The sequence below is a fragment of the Pelobates fuscus genome, chromosome 1 (genome assembly GCF_036172605.1).
Source record: "Pelobates fuscus isolate aPelFus1 chromosome 1, aPelFus1.pri, whole genome shotgun sequence".
NCBI lineage: Eukaryota > Metazoa > Chordata > Amphibia > Anura > Pelobatidae > Pelobates > Pelobates fuscus.
This window is the reverse complement of record NC_086317.1, coordinates 431,457,154-431,473,322: the sequence shown is the minus strand read 5'-3', so window position 1 is coordinate 431,473,322 and position 16,169 is coordinate 431,457,154. Positions and strand designations below refer to the sequence as shown.

Genomic DNA, 16,169 nt, shown 5'->3' with positions numbered 1-16,169 from the left:
GTTTGTTAGTGTGTGTCCGACTGTGTTTGTTAGTGTGTCTCACTGTGTGTGTCTGTTAGTGTCTGTGTCCGACTGTGTGTGTTTGTTAGTGTGTGTGTCCGACTGTGTGTGTTTGTTAGTGTGTGTGTGTCCGACTGTGTGTGTTTGTTAGTGTGTGTGTCTCACTGTGTGTGTCTGTTAGTGTGTGTGTGTCCGACTGTTTGTGTTTGTTAGTGTGTGTGTCCGACTGTGTGTGTTTGTTAGTGTGTGTGTCTCACTGTGTATGTCTGTTAGTGTGTGTGTCCGACTGTGTGTGTTTGTTAGTGTGTGTGTCCGACTGTGTGTGTTTGTTAGTGTGTGTGTGTCCGACTGTGTGTGTCTGACTGTGTTTGTCTGTTAGCTAGTGTATGCGTATCTGTCAGTGAATATGTGTGTATTTAGAAGGCGGGGCAGGGGGGAAGGGTTGGGTGGGGGTGGCGCGCGCGCGGGGGGGGGGTGTCTGAGTTTTGTCCTGCCTAGGGCAGCACAAAACCAAGATACACCACTGCTCCCAAGCGTCATGTATCTGATAGAGATGGTGTTGGAGGGAAACTCAAAGGATACAGCTATAAGAAAACACATACTCTATGCTAATCTCTCTCTAATTTATGCTTTCATCTTTCAAGTAAATCCATACCCCCTAACAGCAGTGTCCAGTGAAGCAGGAAGTCAATGGGCAGGGTAAAAGAGTGTGCCACTGGCACGAATCAGGTGACCAGAACTGCCAAAAGGGGTGAACATGCCCAAAAAGGGGGCATGTTTGTCCAAAGAATTGGAAGGACAGCCTGGCATGAATGCATGTCAGGCTGCCTGTCAATCATGTAGAATGGCCAACCAAGAACATACTATGGAGACTATGGAGACGGCACCCTGAGCTTGACATAAATGCATCAAATGATGCGCCTACTCCAAGCTTTCTAAGGACTGTCCCCTATCACTCACATGTCCAATTGTCTCCTTACCATCTTACTAGAAGGCAGAAGTTCTTGGTATATAGTCTGAGACAGAGAAAAGGTGTTTGTAGTGAGTGTAGAAGAAAGGGAACATGCCACAGTGTTAGAGAGACCAAAGTCTGCATTATCTAAACTTATTTTATTGTCAGCCAGTCCATACAGGTTTTGTTCCCATGCATCCCTCTTAAGCTTCCAAACTTAAAGCGACACTATAGTCACCAGAACAACTACAATAGTATTTGTTCTGGTAAGTAGAATCATTCCCTCCAGGTTTTTTGCAGTAAACACTGTCTTTTCAGAGAAAATAACTCTGGTATCCACTCCTTAGATGGCTGCTAGAGGTGCCTCCTGGGGCAGTACTCCTAGTGTGCAGCACTGCCATTTAGTGTCTCCACCCTCTGCATGCAGAACTTTCCTCATAGAGATGCATTGAATCAATGTATCTTCATGAGGAGATGCTGATTGACTTGTGCTGGCTCTGCCCCTGATTTGCCTAGTTGACAGTCTCAGCCAATCCTAATTGTAATTTGCTCAGACCACCACTTCTGGTGATGTCAGCAAACAGTCAGTTCAGAGGCAGACAGGGACAGAGCCAGCAGCTGCAGACTTGAATACAAGTAAGAGTTTACTATATTTAGGGACCAGGGGGACCCTTTAGGGACCAGGGGGGCTAAATGGTGGTTTTAACATAATAAGGTTAGAAATACATGATTGTGTTCCTGACCCAATAGTGTTCCTTTAACTCCTTAAGGACCACATTTCTCGAATAAAAGGGAATCATGACATGTCACACATGTCATGTGTCCTTAAGGGGTTAAGCAAAAGTATGTGAAGAGTAGTTAGGGTTGCCACCCTTCTTGGAAAAAAAATAACAGCCTTAATCATTTGTATAATTAATTAGTTATGCATGACATCACATGATGTAAATCACAAGGAGTGATATAAGAGAAAATTCTGTAAAATCACCAACAAACTACTCACAGTTTGATTCTGCTGTATAGATAGACTGCTCCCAGTGTCTCCCTGTCTCCCAGTGTCTCAGTCTCGCAAGTCAGCCAGTGTCTCAGTGTCCCTATGTATCACAGTGTCAGTGTCCCCATGTCGCCCAGTCCCCTAGTCTCCCAGTGTCTCAGTGTTCCCATTTCTCCCAGTGTCCCCATGTCTCACTGTGTCCCCATGTCCCCGAGAGACCAGGGACCACTGAGACACTTGGGGACACAGGGAGACATGGAGACACTGAGTCACTAGGGACACTGGGAGACATGGGGAAACTGGGAGCCATGAGGACACGAGACACTGAGACATGGGGACACAGACACTGGGAGACTAGGGAACACTAAGAGACTAGGGGACAATAAGAGACTAGGGGACACTAAGAGACTAGGGGACACTATGTTCCTAGTGTCTCCGTGTCCCAATGTCTTTGTGTCTCCCAATGTCCCTATGTCTCAGTGTCCCCGTGTTTTCCAGTGTCCCTAAGTGTCTCAGTGTCCCCAGGTCTCCCAGTATCCCCTAGTGTCTGTGTCCCCTAGTTTATCAGTGTCCCTTAGTGTCTCAGTGTTCCCATGTCTCCCTGCTGCCTTTCCCCCATCCCTTACTTACTTGAGCTGTAGAGCTGCTGTCTGGGCTCTCTGTGCTGTGTAGCTGCTCCCCCACGGATCAGTGAGTAGTAGAGAAAGGCAGGGAGGGATATGCTGTTACTTCCTATCCCTGCCTCTCTCCACAGTGACCCCTACTGGCCAGTGCTGGTATTGCAGAGTAATTTCCGTTAATACTGAGAAAAATAACGGCATTTGTATTGCCGGTATTACTGCAATATCGGCACTGGACAGGCAGCCTCAAATACCAGCTGTGCCAGTAAAATACCAGTCAGGTGGCAAACCTAAGAGTAGTGTGTGAAAAAAAAAAACATTATTATTTTTTTAAATGGGCCTATTTCATGGGCCTGGGCCTGGAGCTGCAGCTTCATCAGCCCCTATGTTAATCCGGCCCTGACTCCACCAACTCCTCCAAGACAGGAACTCAACCATCTCCACCAAGGGTCAATACATTGCCAAGACACATTTTTGGAATCTTTGTGAAACAAATGCCCAAGTTACCGGCCCCTCAGACATACTTACTCTGCTCTGATATGATTTCTGAAGTCTCCTTTGTATTGGATCATCTGATCTTTAAATGCTATAAAAGTCAAGCCTGCACGTCCTCTCTTCTAGGTGTATAAAAGCATCGGTAAATTGAGTCAAATCCACAACCAATCACAGAAAAGCCTAAATAAATATATTTTAATGCTTTGTGATGCTTAAAGGGACACAATATACACCGAGACCACTAAATCTCATTAAAGTGGTCTGGATGCAGTGTTTAACCTTGCAATGTAAATGTGGAATATTACATATTTTATGTACCTCTTCATATTCGACATGTATGTCTAATGCTTTAAAAAGAACAGATGGTAATTTGCTACACTGTACCATGAGAAGTCTGAAATGGTGTATAATGAGAGGATTCAATGTTGAGGGTCTTCATATGTGTCCTTATATGGCCAGAGTTTTAGATAAAAGTTCTGACATCATTATAGTAATGTATATAAAAGAACTGTACACAAAGGACCACGTTCCATTGTTTCCCTGTCTTTGTGGACAAAGACACTCTCCATCGAAGAGCTCCCTCTGCAACATTGTTATGCTATACCAGTGTTTCCCAACCCAGTCCTCAAGGCACACCTACCAGTCCAGGATTTAAGGATTACCCAGTTTTGTCTAAGGTGTTTTTTCTAAAAACACCTTAGACAAAACTGGGTAATCCTTAAATCCTGGACTGGTAGGTGTGCCTTGAGGACTGGGTTGGGAAACACTGTGCTATACCATCTGTTAAGTTTTTGTTATGTATTATGAGTATAATAAATGTATATTTTTTTAAATAAAGAACATTAGATTTTGTATTGATATTTTTGAGTAATATAGAAGTATATCATGGCGAGCCATATATACTAGAAGATATATACATGAATAGACTTATACCAATCACCCTCACATATACATATTTATCACAGTAAAGCACTGCAATAGATGTATTCTGTTAAACAACATTGAACATAATTTGCATGAGGATGTCTAACATAATATTTATACATTTAATTTTCGGACAATGGAGGGGCACCTATAAAGTTAGGGACAGGGACACTATAGTGTCAGTTAAACAGGTTTTTATTCCTATTGCTATAATGGACAGCCAAAAAAAGTCACACAATCATCTCCTTCAAAATCATATTTCCCATTTGCCAACCCAAACTGAAACTAAGACACATCTTATTTCAGTGTCAAGGACCAGATTTACCCATGCAGCCAAGATATAATCACTCTACAATTTTCATCCCAAGACAATACAAACACAATGGCCTCAATTTAATTTGTTTGGATTACAGCATCAGAAATTATCGCAGGGCTTAATTTTGCATGTTTGCATTTGCTTTTTGTATTATAGTGCTGCCGTTAGAGTTAAAGGGACACTATAGAACAACTTTAACTTGATAAAGCAGTTTTAGTGTATAGATCAGGGCCCTGCAGTCTCACTGCTCAATTCCCTGCCATTTTGGAGTTAAATCACATCGTCTACACAGCCCTAGGCACACCTCCCTGCATGTGACTTACATAGCCTTCCTAAACACTTCCTGTAAAGAGGCATCTAATGTTTACACTTCCTTTATTGCAAATTATCTTTAGTTTAGAATTTTCTATCTCCTGCTCGGTTAATAGCTTGCTAGACCCTGCAGGAGCCTCCAGTATGCCATTAAAGTTCGATTTACTTAGCAAGAGATAAAAACTTTTAAATTAAGTTACATCTGATTGAAAATGAAACTATTTTGTTTACATGCAGGCTGTGTCAGTCACAGCTAGGGGAGGTGTGGCTAGGGCTGCATGGACAGAAGCAAAGGGATTAAACTCATAAATGGCAGTGAATTGAGCAGTGGGCACAGAGACTGCTTCATTAGGTTAAAGTTGTATTGGTGACTATAGTGTCCCTTTAATAAGTGTGCAGAGGTTTAGCAAAATATCCCACTCTGCAGAGGTTTTGCCTTTCAGCTGACAGAAGCAAGGTGAATTGTTTGTGTAGGGCTCACCTAAGAGGTTTTGCCTTGAGAGACTCTGCCTTTTAGATGAAAGAAGCAAGGTGAATTGTTAGTGTAGGACTCACCTAAAATGTTTTGCCTTGCCGTGGCAGGTGAGTCTACACATTAATGGCCATTGGAGTGATACTAAAAAATATCTAGTTCTTTAAATGTGCATGGGAATTTCGGATAGTGCGCAAGTAAATTTTTTCCTTTGTTTGTTATTGAATGTATTTGAGCGGATGTGTACTATAGTCATTAGTGCTGCCCAGGAGTAGTGGGAGTTTGAGCTTAATTTTTTATGTTTAGGTTTCTTCTTTGACCTCATATAAAATCAGTCACACAAAGACAAATAACATATAACAAAAGTCTTATATTGCTATTATGTTTTTCACAAGCTATATTAACTTAGCTGCCTCCATTGTTATGTATAAAACAGCTGTGAAATTTTTGTGTGTATCAAGATATTTATATTTTTTTTGTTAAACTGAATAATCGTTTTGCAACGGTCTGACTTTGCAATCACATTCTGCTTTTATTCATCCATCTTATGTGTTTGAATAAACTCAGCCACATACAAGGCTTTGTACAGTTTAACATCTAAAAAGATGCTTATATTCACTTGTTGTTCTGACGTAAACATTCCTGCATATGTAGGTCACTCATATATCAGTTTTTTCAGTTGTGCTTAAGCACAGAATGCAGTCATGTGTGAATAAAAATATAAAACATTCATAAGACTGCTGATAACAGCCACAATCTTGCAATATCTGCTCCGAACCAGTCAATCTCCCACGTTAACGCTCAGGGTGAAAAACCCTGTCCATTTAAACGTGTACCGTTGCATACATTGGTTCTTATTATGTTACTGAATGTATGCAATTGTTATTCATTCTTGTAGGAATTGTCAGGAATTCGAAGGGAATCTCAAATTTTCGCGAAAACTATCTTGCTGGAAATTTTCTAACATTTGATTGTGAATTCACACTGAATATATTATTAATGCATACACAGTATAATGATATCGTTATAAACAGTATACATTAAATGTCCATATCATCACATATACAATATATCTCACACAAAGCATATCCCCACCCTAGTCTTCAATCGTTTAAGAAGTCGCTCAAAACCCATCTCTTCAGAGAATTCTATGACCTTCCACAGTAAATTCTATTTCACATACCTGTCTCTTGCTCTCTCCTAAAGGGCCACACTCCACTCTCACCTCCAGTTCTGCTACTTTCCCACCATGTTGTTTGGTTGCTATCCCCCTCGACGCCCTTCCTATTCTGTTTTTATACCTCAGCTCCTCTAGACGGTAAGCTTGTTTAAACAGGGTTTACACATGGTCCTCATCCACCTATTGTTCCTGTAAGATTTTGTAATTGTCTCAATTATTGTTACATTTCCCTCTTTGTAATATTGTAAAGTGCTACGAAATAAGCTGGCATGATATATAAATGTCAAAAATAATAATATGAAAGAGGTAGCCCATAATATAAAAGTTGATGGCTGTTAAGATTATGGGAAAAAACACACATTACTTCTTGAGTTTTTGGCTCATTGAGAGCATTTTCCGTGGTCTATGAAAACTAGGGAATAGCTTTCTTCATTTCGGCAACATGCTAAGTCTTTCTTCATCAGTTCACATCAATGTCCCTAATCGCAAGGGTAATGTAAGTGTCACCAGTGGATAACAATAGAGCAGAGGTGCCGAAAGGATCCTATCAGCTACTGACATTTGGACATGTGACACTAGCTGCATATTAAGATTAGGGTTCCTCTGACTGTGGGAAAGGGAATGTGGACAATAGTCGTACTCAGCACTTATCATTTGGATGAGAAATCAAAAAGAGAATGCTTTTGAACAACTGAAGCAACACGTTAACACAACTGCTAATGCAGTCAGTGAGATTTATTCATTTAAAATAATTTACGGCATAAAAAAATGACTTAATTAAAAAAAAAAAAAAGTTAAAGAATCATTGCAATTTAATAAGAAGAAATGGATCTCATGACTGGAGATGGTTGGACATAACGAAAAAGCCCCTGAGTAGGGTAACAGAAATACCTGTTAATAGTCAGGAATGCTATCAGAACTCTTTGCCCCTACAAAACCAATTATTGGACCCACCTCCCACACGCTGTCTCATGTACACTATATACACAAAGATACACACATGACCCCAAACACACTCTCACATAGACATACATACTTACACATAAATACATAATGATAGGAACAGACAGATTGACACATTGGCAAACTGACATACACACAATGACAAGATCCATACTGCATAAACGCTCTCACACACACTGCCAGACAAACACATTCAAAAACACTTACTGCCAGGCTCATATGGATTATACACTCTGGCAACACATACACACAGATAATACACTGCCAGAAACACACATTCACAAATAGAAAAAAGATACACACCTAACACAAGCACAAACATGGACACACAGCAGGGCCGATCCTAGGGTCACAGACGCCTGGGTGCAGAATTTTTTTGGTGCCCCCAGGTGGGCGTGGTCATCAAATTAACCTCTCCTCTTTGCTTATGCCCAGACCTGCCTGTTTCTATGCCAATGCCTCTACCTTTCTATCTATAAGCCACACACCCTTTTGTAATCAGACGCACTCTCTCACTGACAGACACACACACTCACTGATTTGACACACACTGACAGACGCACTGACACACTCAATGACAGACACAAATCTCACAGATTTGAAACATTCACTGATAGTCACACTCACTGATTTGACAAACACTCTCTGATCACACACATTCTTACTGATAGACAAACATCATGCTAACCCCTCACCTTTGCAAATGCCCAGACCTGCCTGTTTCTATGCCAACGACTCTACCTTTCTGTCTATAAGCCACACACCCTTTTGTAATCAGACACACTACCTCACTGATAGACAAACACACTCACTGACGTACTGACACTCTCAATGACAGATACACAATCTCATTGATTTGAATCACAAACTGACAGACACGCTTTCTAATAGGCACACAAATACACACACTCTCAATGACAGACACACACTCTCACTGATTCGATACACACACTGGCAGACACACACACACTGGCAGACACACTGGCACACTCTCTCAATGACAGACACACAATCTTACTGATTTGAAACACACACTGACAGACACACTTACTGACAGGCAAACACATACAAACGCTCTCAATGACAGACACACACTCTCACTGATTCGAAACAAACTCACAGACCAAGCAGGGCAAGTATATGGGAGTATATAGGAAGGGGAGTATATGGTCTGTATTGTGGGGGCTAGGGGCTGTAGTGTATTGTGGGGGATAGGGGTTGTATTGTGTGGGATTGTGGCTTTAGTGGGGGGGATAAGGGCAGTATTGTGGGGGATTGGGGTTTTATTGTGATTGGATCAGGGGCCATATTGTGGGGGATTGATTATTTAGTGTGGGGGAATGGGGCATTAGTAGGGGGATAGGAGCATTATTGAGGGTATTTGGGCTTTAGTGTAGTGGTATAGTGGCTGTATTGTGGGGGTATAGGGGTTTAGTGTGGGGGATAGGAGCAGTATTGTGTGGAATAGGGGCATTAGTGGGGTGGTTATGGTCAGTATTGTGGGGGATTGGGGTTTTATTGTGATGGGGACATAGGCTGTATTGTAGGGTATTTATTCTTTAGTGTGGGTGGATAAGGAAAGTATTGTGGGGAATTGGGGCTTAAGTGGGGAATAGGAGCACTATAGTATTGGGACTTCAGTGTGGTGGTATAGTGACAGTATTGTGGGGATTGGGACTTTAGGTGAGTTTAAGAAGTGCAGTATTGTGGGGGGCTTTAGGTTGGGGAGGATATGAACAGTATTGTTAAGGGATTAAAGCTTTAGTGGGGGGACTGTGGACATTATTGTGGGCACATACACATGTAAGGAAACACACTCAAAAACACTGAGCCACACAAACAACCACAGGCACAATCTCACACACTAACAGACATTCTCACGCAAACACTCAGCAAAAAATAAAGTGTTTTCTTAATTTGTGTTTTTTTTGCCACCCAGTCTCCTTACCTTTAGGAGAAGCGGAGTGAATCCACAGTCCCCTGGTGTCCAGTGTGGGCTGCTGCTATGCACCTCTGAGGGAGCTCCGATCCATATGAGCACTCACTGTATAGCTCCCTTGCAATCCCTGGGCCTGAATTAGGTCACATTCCAACTACAGGTACCTCTACAGGGCATGAGGGAACTGTACAGGGAGTGCTCATATGGAGCTCCCCACTGGACATACACCTCCTATCAGCTAGTGGTGCAGCATATCAGGCAGGCGGACGTTCGGCGCCGGGCAGCATATTTCAAGTAGCTGCTCGACGCCAAGAGAGAGCACACACAGTGCTGAGCTAGGGAGAGGCTGAGGAGACCCTCACCTAGCGCAGTACCATAGGACTCTGGATGGCATCAAATATGGAGGGGGTAATGGCTCCCTCTGCACCCCACAACTCCACTGCCTAGAGGGTGTACCCCGTGCACCAGCCCAGGATCGACCCTGACATACACTCACATATACACACTTGCACACACAGATTCACTTTGTCAAACATATTAACTCACGCCCACACAGATTCATATATTCACACACAACCCCACAAAAAATAGGTGACCACCCCTGTTTCTACAAAATAAAGTTACTTTACTTATCTTTTCTTCCTCGCAGCACCAGTCTACGCATTGCAGTTCTGCCTCTATGGTTGAGATAATCAAGGCCAATGGGCATGCATGGCAAAACACCACACTGCACCAATGAGATGGTCTCCACAAGACCATCTGACTGAAATAGCTGGGTTTCACTAGGCTACTTGTACATAAGCACTTCTAGAAAATAGAATGTTTGCTAGTAAATAGTAATATTTTCACTTTAAAATGGTTAAAAATGACAGACATGGCACCCAAAGCTCTTCATCAAAATGACGTGGTCTGGGTGCCTATAGTGTTCTTTGAATTATGAGAAGGAGGCACAGAAATGAACCTCGGAGGATTCATAGAAACAGTACAGTAGGGTCTTGGAAGGAGGTCAATATCGTAGGCTGCAAACATAACAGGTGAGAAGACAAGAAAGCAGAACTGTCACAGAATATGATAACCGTCTTTAGCTTTGATGTATGAATATCTTGTTTCTTTATTGGTAGGAATTACCCTTTATATGCAAACTTTTTAGCATGGCTGGTTAAAATTAGCTTTAAATGCCAATGAAATAAACTTTATGTTGTTTGGATTTTTAAGATTTAACTTTAGTTTTCCTTTGTTTGCCGGGCTAAAATGTGACAGTGTTTTATCACTCCTTGGTTGGGTTGGTCTAGCGTGGGACCTTACATAATGCATTATACATGATTAGCTAACATATCCCAAACACATTTGAAATCTAGCGCAATGGTATCTAATGTGTGCATTTGAAATAATACATACATGAAAATAAATATTAACAATAAAAATAATAAAATACTAGATCTTTTCCGCATTACTGTGTATGAAAAAAAAATGCTAACAAAAATGGTGTGCTATAAAGTGTTCCAAGTCTTTTCTTCAGTCTTTGTGTGAGATTCTTATTTTACACAAAAAAGCTCTCTAGGGTAATATTCTCTGCCCTATTAGTTCTGAGCAGGGAGATTTTAAAAAGACCCTACCAGCCCCTTTGTGTCCTAAAATAGTCTGCTGATGTAACTATTGCACTGGGTCTAAATGGGTATGTACTTTCAGGAAGTGTGTAGAGAGGCTGTGCGATTGACAGCCTGTGGAGGTGTGGCTAGGGCCCAGAATTAAGTAAATTAAAATCCTAAATGGGTGAGAAATGCAGAGGCATGATTTTTGCATCAAAACTAATTTATTAACCTAAAGTTGTTTCGGTGTATAGATAAGCCTTACAATCCGGCCATACATATTACATTTTTATTTATTTTTATTATTTTTTTCCCTTTCAGTACCGCAGAAAAGAGTAGAGCATTGTGTTGCACTAAGTGTTTAAAGGGTTAATCTGATCCCCTTTTCTGTCTCCTAGAATTACCTTACATAAAACAGAAACATCCTATGCAGAATAAATATGATGGATTGTTTGGTGAGTAGCAGACGTTTGTGGCAGAGAAAAAAACAACATAATTCTATTTTATTAATATTATTATTATCATTATTATTATATCCTCTAAAAAGTGCGACTGGTTCATGTCTAGTATAGATTTCCTTCAACAAGTATCTTTTTAGTGCATGTGGATATGTAAAATGCAGTTTAATAAGGCAGACCTAATGCTTCTGCCATACAATTATATTTAATATTTTGAAAGAACGTTTAAAAATAAATGCAGATTTTATGTGTTCTAATCAGTCTCGGCTCTCTGCATGTCACTGAGGTACTCCAGAAATTCACTTCATGCTCTCTCATCTGTGCTAATGTAATCACAAAGTCATTACTAATCTCTGCTTACTGTAAGTATCACAAAAATCAATACCAATGGCTATTTTAAAGTCAGTGACATTAATGCCCAAATAAACATAAGTCTCCTTAGCAATTGTAACTGATCCAACTCTTATGCTAAACCTTTCAGTGCTCAAAGGATATTAATGAGATTGAACAATTTATCTAACTCGATTCAATTTAGAGTATACATTACACATTTATTCTTTATGCCAAAATGCATAACTCTGCATTTATCTTCATTGAATCTCATCTGCCACATGTCCCCTAATGTACCCCAATCCCTCTGTAGAGAAGTAATATGTTGATCAAACTGATAAGCATACACTTCACGTTTCATGATGGTATGCAAGCTAGGATATTTAATAAACTGAGAATATTTATTGAACACTCAACAATCATCAGGACCATTATTATATATCAAACAAACAAAAATTTGGTGAAACAAATCTTATTAACGTACATTCTCTACCGAAAGCTTAGAAAATTAAACAAACATTACTTATGATCAAGTGATAAATATAATTTATTCAAATGCAAGCTTCATCTTCAAACAGATATTGAGCGATTTGGAAAAAGCACATCATTAATGATAGAGTCCTAAACGGCAGATAGTATACATTTGTTGCACCCTTTGTGTATACTCAGACTGTATTACTGTACCTAGTTTTGCATAATTACAAACAAATATGACTTTCAGGGACAAGAGAATTTCACTTCCACTTATGTCCAACTTGAAAAGGTAAGCCAGTTTTCATTTCAAAAATACACTTCTTCCTCTAAACCAATTGTTTTTAGTTTGTAAGATAATCTTCTGGAATCACAGAGAATTATATATACTATATGATACATGTTAACTATTACATATACTATATCATAAATGATACATGCTATATCATACTCTGTACTTCCACTGATTTAGGATTCCATTTAAGAAGCTTTCCGAATGATTCAATACTGTTGTAAACATTTCCAAAATGATTTATCAATAGATTACATTTTTGTATACGAGTCATTTGGATTTTTGGGGGGGATAAGCTATTCAAATGATTTTTGGTATATTAATAATTTTAAAAAATAATTACAAAAAAAAGTATCCAAAAATATGAAATCATTTAAAAAGCTTATCCCAACAGTCTTAAATTGAGGCCAATATTACATATACAGATATGCGTACTCTGCACCAAATACATTCAGGCCTCATAGGCTAAGTCAGAAGTAGTCTGTGCATATGCAGGCGCAGCAAGAGACCATTCATTAGTCAACCTGATTAGTGTGAGTTCCGGGTGGCACACCTATCTTTTAAGCATGTTCACTCCTTTCAGGGTGCTCTCAGCCATTTAATTCCATCAAAGATGGGCGGATAGATGTCACTAATGCAGAAGTAGGGACTTCCACTTTAGTAATATCTGAAACCTGGGTGACCCAAATAGTTGTCTAACTGCTTGAAAATGGTTTGAATACTTATGATAGGATAGTGCTAGGGGAGTCTGAGCACTACAACCACTACATTTTATACCCTATATTTTAAACCCTGTGTAGTAATATGCAAATTGATTTCATTGACATTTATAAACGGAGTATGAACTAGATATTAATATAAACAATAACCTGTTTAAAATCTGTCTATTACGGGCAGGTAAAATACAAGGGATAGTTCACATCAGAAAGTGTTGTTAAAAACTGTTTGATTCAGGTACCGAGTAGTACCTTAGCCGAATAAGGCACACCTACTATATATGTTTATGTTGTTCACATTGTTTTCTCTGTTACCCGTGTTTTTTCCCTGTTACCCTACCCCCCTAGGTCCTGAAGGGGCTAAACAAAGCAGACCCCGCCCCAAGAGCACACAAGAACCTTCTGAGTTGGCCCGCAAACAGGGGACACATATTTGGGAGCTGCAGCCCAAGTGGACCTATCACCCCCATACCCCCCGAGCGAGACATGCACACACCCTACCCTCTTTTAGGGGAAGGTCGCTCGACTTGATGCTGCTGGGGCGAGCGAACCCCCCGTGCTGGTACTCACCTATTGACATAAACTTCAATAAACAGATAGGGTATAAGCCCCCATGAAAATTTCCTCCCTAAACGTTAGAGGGTTAAATCTACCGGTCAAACGACACCAGCTACATAGGGAACTCCAAAGACTAGATGCAGACATTGTTTGTCTCCAAGAGACGCATTACAAAACTGATCACTACATTCCGCCGTCCAGGACGGCTTTCCCGCACCAATTCCACGCGACGTCCTCTACTAAATCTAAGGGGACGTCCATATTGATATCTGGGAAAGTAGCGTTTACCTTGATCTCTACAGAGGTGGACGAAAACGGGAGGTATATAATTGTAAAATGCACTATTAATAATATGAAATACACAATAGCGAGTGTTTACTCCCCCAACACAAAACAGAGTCAGTTCCTGAACCATGTACTCCAAAAATCGCAAACACTACAGGAAGGGATATCCGTAATCTGTGGGGACTTCAACCATGTCTGGGACCCGAAACTAGATACCAACATTTCAAGTCATAGCCCGAGATATAGAATACTGAACAGGCAGTGCAAACAGATACAGAAACTCCTTAGTATACACCACTACTACGATACATGGAGAATCACCAATACCTCGGAGAGAGCATACACGCATTTCTTGACTAATTGACTAAGTCGATGGGTGGCCTGTTCAAGGCAAACTACGAGACCCTATTCAAGGAATTAGAAACCAGACTGAATGGATGGGGAGATAAATACCTCTCCTGGCTGGGGAGAATGGCAGCAGTTAAAATGTCTCTCCTCCCCAGGCTACAGTACCTCTTCCGGACGCTGCAGATAGTCCTCCTACTTACACAAGACTTAGACACTGATTTCAAAATTCATCTGGGCCAACAAGAAAGTGAGAGTAGCGGCAAAATTCCTCTACAGGCCAACCCAAGAAGGGGGACTGGCACTTCCCAACGTTAGGTCATACTACCAGGCGACACTACTGGCGCCAGTGGTGGAAATGCAATCAAGAGGGCCCTCCCCGCAGTGGATAGATATAGAGGACCATTGGATACAGGGTACTACACTTAGACAGTTACTTTGGGTGCCCAAGCAGATGAGGCCAATACAACCCAACATACTACAAACCACAAAAACATTGTTAAGGACGTGGGACAAGGTTAAAGACGCCCTAACGTCCCTGACACCATGGTCGCCAGCGGCGCCATTATCTAGTCTAACCGTGATCAATGACACCCTGGCACATAGAGAATGGGCCCAGTGGGGATGCACACACATAAAGGATCTAGTAAAAGTGAAGGACATATTGCCGTTTCCCACACTCCAGGACAGGTTCCGACTGCCTCCTAAACTCATATTCCCATACCTACAACTTAAATCTATGCTTGGATCCCAGTCACCCACTAAAGAGGACCCAAGTACACTTACAAAATTTGAACTAGCATGTCTGAACCCCAGACCCAGGAAAGGGACTATCTCACTATGTTACTCACTCCTAATGGACCCCACTCCGGCCCCTCCGGATAGGTTCAAGGCAGCATGGCAGGCAGACCTGGGGAAAGTGTTCGAGGACACACAATGGTCGAACGCACTCACAGCGTACAGAGGGAGGTCTTCCTGCGCATCGCACTTAGAACTGATGAGGAAGGTATATTATAGGTGGTACATGGTACCGACAAGGCTGGCACACATATACCCGGGAACGCCAACCCAGTGCTGGCGTTGTGGGGTGGAGGAAGGAACAATGTACCATATTTGGTGGACGTGCAGGGAGATCAGACCGTATTGGGAGGAAGTGGGAGTCAGTATCAAGAAGACAGTAGACAGTAGCGTCACGATAACTCCAGAACTATGTCTCCTATTCATGAACATGGGCTCCAGACGAAACGGCGAAACAATCCTCACCTTCCATATCCTCGTAGCAGCACTGACACTAATAGCCAGGGAATGGAAGTCTACTGCGGCACCGACAATGCCCTCCCTGAAGAGACAAATAGCTACTAACTTACGGTATGAAGTCGTGACCAGACAAGCACAAGGCAACAACCAGAGATTCAGGGAGGCCATAACTAAATGGGAAGCCCACGATAACGAAGTGCATTAGAGTGGACATTCCACACACACTTTATACAAAAAGTTTGAATCAAAGACAGGAGAGGGATATAGAAAGGACAGGGCAGGACACACACAGGACAGGATAGAAGTCCCGGACTTAAGAGTCACACTGGTAGCCACCTTAGAAGGACCAACCCACAGGTTACAACCCAAAAGAGATCCCGACGGTAGCTGGAACTTGAACGGCAGAAGGACATGACATGAGAAACTCGCTCCTTCCCCCTCCCCCCATCTCACCATCTCCCCCTCACACCTGGTTATAACTCCTCCCCCCGGAAGAAGAGTAAGGGAGGGCCTAATTAACAGCACAAGACAACCGCAAAAGTAGGTACAGAACATGTAACACTCAAGAGCAGCTGGTCGGCCGTAGGCACTGAGAGAGAGTAGATTCACACCGGAGGGGATCTTAGACCCCGAATACAAGAAAGGCACACGGGGACTAGCCAGGAATAAGAGTGTTTACAAGGGGATGTAATACTAAGCCTACT

General features: G+C 41.6%; 1 protein-coding gene across 1 annotated transcript in view; it reads right to left on the bottom strand.

Moving 5' to 3' along the window:
- STARD13 (StAR related lipid transfer domain containing 13) overlaps nt 1-16,169 on the bottom strand; it is a 260,123-nt gene that overhangs the window by 182,892 nt on the left and 61,062 nt on the right. The gene's annotated exons all lie outside the window — the stretch shown is intronic.